General features: G+C 34.0%; 1 long non-coding RNA gene across 1 annotated transcript in view; it reads left to right on the top strand.

The window, feature by feature from the left end:
* The window catches only part of LOC136840645 (uncharacterized), a 229,781-nt gene that overhangs the window by 101,915 nt on the left and 120,366 nt on the right, over nucleotides 1–7,500 (top strand). The window contains exon 2 of the long non-coding RNA XR_010853694.1: nucleotides 1,925–2,033. This is a non-coding gene — a long non-coding RNA (uncharacterized lncRNA). The remainder of the gene's footprint in view (nucleotides 1–1,924; nucleotides 2,034–7,500) is intronic.

Below are 7,500 nucleotides of genomic sequence, written 5' to 3' on the forward strand. Positions count from 1 at the left end.
TTTCTTGATGTTAAGAGAGGAGCGAGTGACACAATCCTACCCAATTTGGTTTTCAAGTAACTCTGGCTAAAAATTGATCAGAATGAACTCTGGACCTATGTTGAATAAAACTCCGCCTCCTTGAGGACGTCTACTTTACTCTTAATGGTTCAATCTTAACTCCCACTTTTGGCAAGGACAAATCAGGTCAATTTTGCTGACCTTTTCGCTTCATAACCTATCCTCTAACTCCTCCTTCCTTTCTCACATCTTGGAGGTTTGTTATGGTTAGTCTTCAATTTACTTGGTCCCTTGACTCATCATTTTAAACTATCAACATCGTGTCTCTCTCTCTCTCTCTCTCATAATCCCGATCAGTGAATCTCATACTTATTCACTGCATAACAAACGAACTTGTATGCTCGAGCTTAAGAGGCACACATTTTAAAGTCGATAGAGAAAGTTCCACGGTGATACAAGCTTATGTAAATTCTCATTTATGAACTCGTTCACTCATGACATGAATCGTAATTACTGTGTTGGGCAAAGAGAAACCGCATCTTCGAGCAGTTGAGCCTTGGCGTTTGAGTACCTTGGGTACTGCTGTTGTCCAGAATATAGAAGAGTATTTCAGCAACCTCATATCATAAAAATCTGGACCTTGGCACAAAAGCCATCATCATCTGTGCAGATATTGGAAGTTTTACATTCATTACTTACCTTTCTTGCAGCATCATATGATGATCTTAAATACTTTTAAAAAGAGAGATTGAAGCTGAAGATTGCAGAATATTACCAAATATTCTTGATATTCCTGTGAACTGAGTAGATGTGACAAGTCAGATTGGCCCCACGATGTTACCGTTATTTACTTTGTTATATTATGCAGCCATGTCGTTTTTACGCGATTTTATTGTTGTCCGCGATTTTAAGAAAGTAGAGTTAGTTGGTCCCAACACATTCGCTGACCCTGTCAGATGATGATGTACATAACAAATAACAGTAGTTTGATTGAGAACATTAATTTTGAAATGTTGTTACATATTTCTAGTATTTTACTTTTGAGCATATAGTTTAGGCAAGTAAACAGTCTCTTATGTTGAAGTTTTCCTCATTGAGACATGAATTTTCACACATATTTTGACTCTGAACGTGTAACATCAGTCAATGCAAATATATAGTATTTGCCAGTGCCATTAAATTTTCTAATCTCCAGATGGCTTTCTTCCATTCTCACCCTTTTCCTTTTTATTCAGGTTTATTGAACATTATGAATTTGCATGAAGTGTGAATGCTGTGAAATTCTCCTGGACAGAAATTAAATTCGGAATTTGGATTTTGAAAACACTTACCATGAAGGTTTTTTACTTGTCTATTTACTTATAAAGATCTTCTCTGATGACTTTTCAAATAGGTTCCTTTCGCTTTCTCTGTATTTACAATTATACCATCAGTAAAATTTCTCTTTTCTCTCTATGTGTATCACTGTGTGTAAAGTTCCGTTCTGTATTGTCATGTTCATACAAACACCATGTTAATATTGCGTCTTATTGGCTCTGTATTTAGTTTAAAATCTTATATAAAGTCCTTCTCATTGACTTAGATTTGTGATGACTTTAAAAGTTCCACTCATTTGCTTTCTAGTTATGTAAATAACTTAGCTTGTTTCTTCCCGTTCGGATTATATTTACACTGCCAGCGGGTGTCGAACTCTCCAGAGCTTTATTTTTTGCTCCCATAGCTTATATAAACTGCTATTTACAATTCCTCTCAGTAACTTTGTTTACACTGCCTTATTTATTTATCTTTAAATTCTGAACAATTTATGAAAAGTAGCTCTATATTGGTTGACTTTTATACTATACCTTATGAAAAGAACTAATTAACTGTATACTGCTAAAAATATTTTAATGTACAATTAATTTCTTTACGTTTATCATTACAGAACGCGTAAAAAAACCACAAGGGTTAAAATTAACACAGAAGAAAAACTATCAGTCACTCACTTCCGAACATGATTCTAGAATGTCGGCTTCACGGCTCACAGGACTAGGGTAAGTGTTTATAAATAAGTATTCTGTTTTACCCGGACAGCCATGTGAATTGAGTATACGATCCCTCACCAAAGCCGCTCCCCAGCTTTTTTTTTTTTTTTACAAATATCTGTAATAAAAATTTTAGATGCGGATATCTCGTCGTACTCTGATCCACCTTTATGCATAAGAAGTAGGCGACAAATTTTCCACCATCATTTTCCGGCCGGATAATTTCAATTAGGTAATTTCAGGTCCACTGCTCCGCCTTAACGACTTTGCCGTTCTTGTTAAGTTACCCATCAATGATTTAGTCTTTATTTTTATTCGCATTTTTTTTTTTATATTTCCTTGCGTTCATTTCATTACTGTTAAATGGTAATTCAGTGTTGTAGAAACTTAGCAAGCTAATGGTTGTTTTATTTGGTTTTATTTTAATGAGGTTACAATTAGGATTACTTGAGAAAATCTGCAATGTAATTTTTTTAAAATGGTTAGAATGAGGTAACTGAGACAGATACAGTACAAGTGTATTAAGTAATACTTGTAGAATGCTTACCTGTGTTCCCTATATATAGGTACTTATAGATATATTGCTTTGAGGCTTATTATGCCTATGGCTGTGTATAACTGAAAAGACATAGAATCATGATCTGAATAATTTATAGCGATAAAAGTCTTTATAAAGCGTATTAATCTCTGTCGGAATTCGGTCAAAGTCAGACACAATTTTAAATATAACGCGAGACCAAACGAAATTGATTTCGAAGCTGGCGGAGTACTGAATGCGAATGAGTTTCAGTTGACGTGAAATCTGAATGTGAGTGAATTCGAAATTAAATGAAATATACAATGTCATTGTTCGATCAGCACAGATTGAGTCATTACTATATGAACAGTTTCATTTATAGAATCCTCATGTATTGCAGCGTGTAAACGCAACCCTATGAGTTTGAATGATTCATTGAATGGTAGAAATTATGGGGAATTATGAGTTGTTGGTGCTTTTGATAGATTTTTTGATTTGGAGGCTTCGAATGTTTTGTTTCATTGATGCTGGTAACAGGCAGAACCACATTCGATTACGAATTTTATGTATTTCACTATTTTTATGATGTACCGTATTTTGGAAGTATTTCATGTGGTGCATACAATGAATAGAAACCGTTGAACTATTATTGCTTATCCGAAAGGAATAAATGGCGCTGTTGTTTTATCTAAAATGCTAATTATTTATTTAATCGTTCATGTACCCAACTCCCCTCTCCATACACACACACACACACACACACACACACACACACACACATACACTGGTGATATCTGTAGGCGCCCGGTAAACGAAATTTTTCCCATTCTTTAGGTCGGTGTCTGAAATTACATCCACAGCAAACGATAAGTATGATGTAGTAGAACTTTTCCTTTATATGTTTTCAAATTGTTTGTCAAACAGGTACGAGAGATATATCTGGCAATGATTGTGAAATCTAATACGTTCAAAATTGCCTTACACATGATTGTCAGAGAAACGGTAATTAGTCCACAAAGTCTGTGAGGCGGCATTACTTATGACACATTTAACTACAGTAATTTATAAGAATTTTCGAGTCACAGCTCTTGGTAATATATATATATATATATATATATATATATATATATATATATATATATATATATATATATATATATATATGTATATATGTATATATATATATATATATATATATATATACATATATATATATATATATATATATATATATATATATATATATATATATATATATATATATATATATATGCATATATATATATATATATATATATATATATATATATATATTATATATATATATGTATATATATTATATATACATATATATATATATATATATTATTATAATTTTAAAGCTGGGGTATTGCTGGATTAATGGGGTATACTGGTTGATATGCAGCTTACCTTAATTACCAAAAAATCTGGACTCTGGTCTTGAGGTCAGCTAAAATTATAAACAACAAAATACGGCTGAAGGCCTACTTCAAGTGGGGAGTGATTAGATAAACTCTGGGGTTTACCTTAATTAATTATAATTACAAAAGAAACACATCAGAATAATGGCAGTGTAATTCTTGTGTAATAAGATGAACAGCAAATGACCGGGAATTTGCGGGAGGAAGCACAAGGCCTACCTGCTTCAAAGGGCGTTGAAAGCGACTTAGTGAAGACCACTACACACACAAGGTGATACACAGATCCACAGCGAATAACTCCTAATCTGTAATCGAAAAACTTATGGTTACTCAACCGAAACTAGCATTGTAATGAAGGAATAGAGGAATTGCATGGAAGATGCCTAGACTGAACTCGATTCCAGTGACGCGAACATCATACGATAACGTTACACTTCTAGTAAATGTTTTGCAAATTCAACTGCACAAAATATAAAAAGCAATGCAGGTCTCACTGTAGGTAAGTTGCACTATGAAAAGAACGGAAAATAGTTAAAGACGAATAGGGAACGTGGCTAACGAAAAAATCTTAAATCCTGGTATTTTACCTTAATTCGGAGCCGAAGTTCTCTTCTTATGAGGGCCAGCGAGAGCGAGGGCAAGTGAATTAGTTCACAACAAAAGTTACTTTGGTTTCTGCCAACCACGTGTTGGAAATAGACAGTTTAATGGAGTAAGGGACAGGCCATCCTTCCTCTGTGGCTGCCTGAACAATTCTAAGAACGAGCGTCTCTCTCCAAGGCCCTTTATAGCTTTGGGAATTAGGTTTTCTCTCTTCCTAGATGGCGTTGTGATCGCTCTGCCCACATAGAAATGCATGGCTGCAGTTGCAAGATGGTGGAACGCACGTGTTCAGCCCACCAGCTGACCTGCCTCGGGCGACTATTAGCTCTGATCGGGTCTGCACCTGGAATTTAAAGAATTCCGGCACCATTTGGGCAAGAAAGAGATTAAAGTGGTTCCCCACCCAAAAGCCAGTGGTGAGAGAGAGGTTTTAGAGGCGAATTTGCCCACAATGAATCATACTAAATTGAATTAATTAATTGCTTAGTCCGTTTTCCTTTGACTTATTGCGTGGAAGATGGCATATGAGAGGATACTCTTGATAATATATATATATATATATATATATATATATATATATATATATATATATATATATATATATATATATATATATATATATATATATATATGAAGCAATTTTCTGTTCAAGCTGTCGAAAAGTGTATCAGATTATATATTCTATTCATTGTCTTATTTACTTATCTGTAATAAAGGTGAGAACATTTTCAATTAATTAAAGAAAAGCTATCGTCATTGAATTCCAGATCTGCTTCTAAATCCAGAAGTTTTATTTCGATGTCGTGAATTCTCAAGCTGCATTTTGGCCTCATTCGTCTATGTTTGAAATATTGCTTTCATTATGCTGGTGATTCTTCTTTCGTCTCTCTTCTTGGCAAAATGAAATCAAGGGCTTTTTGCCTGGTCATTGTCTCTTTCACCCATTTTCTAGAACCTACTTTTCTCTTCTGCATTAAAATATTTCTCTCCCTCCCTCTCAGTCTTGATGATAGTTCGACCACCATTTCAGGTCTTACCCTCTGGGGTGTACTATGCATATTCGTCCCATGAATATCAGATGTCGATGTATTTCTCTGTTTAGTGGCCGTGTCCTTTTCTAGAGTCAAGATCGCATTCTCTTCCATCATCTATTTCCCCAAGCCCCTTGTTTCTCTTCACATTTCATTTTTTCATTTAGTCTTGAGGTGTTAGTGTATGGGAACAAGGGGTTTCTTGATTGGTTATTTTTTTTTATTATAAGTGGGATCACTTTCACGAGTTATCGTTTCACTAACGATGCTAAGAAGATGAAGAAGCCATTTAGAAATTTGAAATCCTGCAGCCATGTATTGCTCGAAAGAATGTCTCATCGTGTTTTTCAGGAATTTATAACCTTCAGTGTTACGCAAGACAGCTCCCCTTTATACTGCCAAACACGTCATTTGTAATTAGACACGAATCTTCTATAATGAAAGAGTAAAATAACGCTAGCGAAGCTTGCAAGGCGAAGAATGAGACAACCTAATGAATTTCTGGGTGTTGGTTGAAAGAAGTGGAACAGAATGGATTAATAGGTATGTGACTTTTCAGATGCGAATGTAAAGAAGAAAGATTAATTGTTGGTGAACTTTAATTTAAGATAGGAGAGATTAATAGGCAAAAGGAAGGAGAAGCAAATATTTTTGTTAGATGATTTATTTACTAGCTTGGAAGCCAAGTTAATGATGAACGACTGACCTTCATAAAGTTTTGTGAAAGAGAAACACTAGCGCTGGTCAAGAGAATCAGGGAGTTAAGCTCCTTAATTTAAATGATTGTTGTATGACTTTTATTTCAGGAAACAAACTGAATTTAACTTATTTAAGGTGTTAGGGACAGAAAAACGTTAGCAGTAAGTGGACATTAAGAATTTGGTAACTGACAGAGAATTGCAGAGAACTTGCATCTACAGTTTCAGTAAGAGGGATGAGTGTAACTTACGGTAAGTTACAAATTTCTTTCTTTTTGTAGAATGCGGTGTACCGATTAAGAAATAAATAAAGAAAGATCGAGTTGAGTTCGAACTTCAAAAGCAACAACGATGCAGGAGTTTGGAAAAGCCTATATCCGGAAAGTAAATGCAATGGCGCAGTTAGTTAAAATATAAAAGGGATCGTAAAATAGTCTAACCTTATCGTGATGGTAGTCGGGAGCCTTAAGTGAATTCTGATGTAGGAATTATGCAGTGAAGTAAATCTGAGGCTTCTTTTAGTCAATTATCATTCGGGCTATTATGAGACGTTTGCCAGGAAAGCTTTAATGGCATTTAAATTTAAATACAGTGTTTATTTGCATATAAGTATGCACGCAATGAAACGGTTCTTTAGGAGGAACCCATACGCACATAGATTCAGTGTGATTCAGTGTCTTGAAAGGCATGCATTTTAAACAAAGTAGGAGGAGCTATGCAAAGATATGATTACCACGAAATTAAAGAAAAACGTTGTAAAACTGCGACAGTGTATAAACTTTCTGAAAACACGAAAGACAATGCAAAATTTTTTCTGTTGTTATCAAAGGACTAAGTCAACCTGTTAATGTATTTATTGAAAAACAGATGACGTATCTTCTGAATTTAATCTAGGTATATATATATATAATATATATATATATATAGATATATATATATATATATATATATATATATATATATATATATATATATATATATATATGTTTGTTTCAGGTCTCTGGTCTATAGGAATATATGAATTTTAGTGTATTTTTTACTCTTGCTTTGAAAGGTTGATGTTTGTCCCACAAGTTGGTCTGTGATTTTACTCACTGGTTGTATTATTCCCATTTTCATTGTGCAATTTTAAAATATTTTCATTTATGTTTCATTTATGTGAAATTTAGTGCATAGGATTTAGTG

Source organism: Macrobrachium rosenbergii, chromosome 8 (assembly GCF_040412425.1).
Source record: "Macrobrachium rosenbergii isolate ZJJX-2024 chromosome 8, ASM4041242v1, whole genome shotgun sequence".
Lineage (NCBI taxonomy): Eukaryota > Metazoa > Arthropoda > Malacostraca > Decapoda > Palaemonidae > Macrobrachium > Macrobrachium rosenbergii.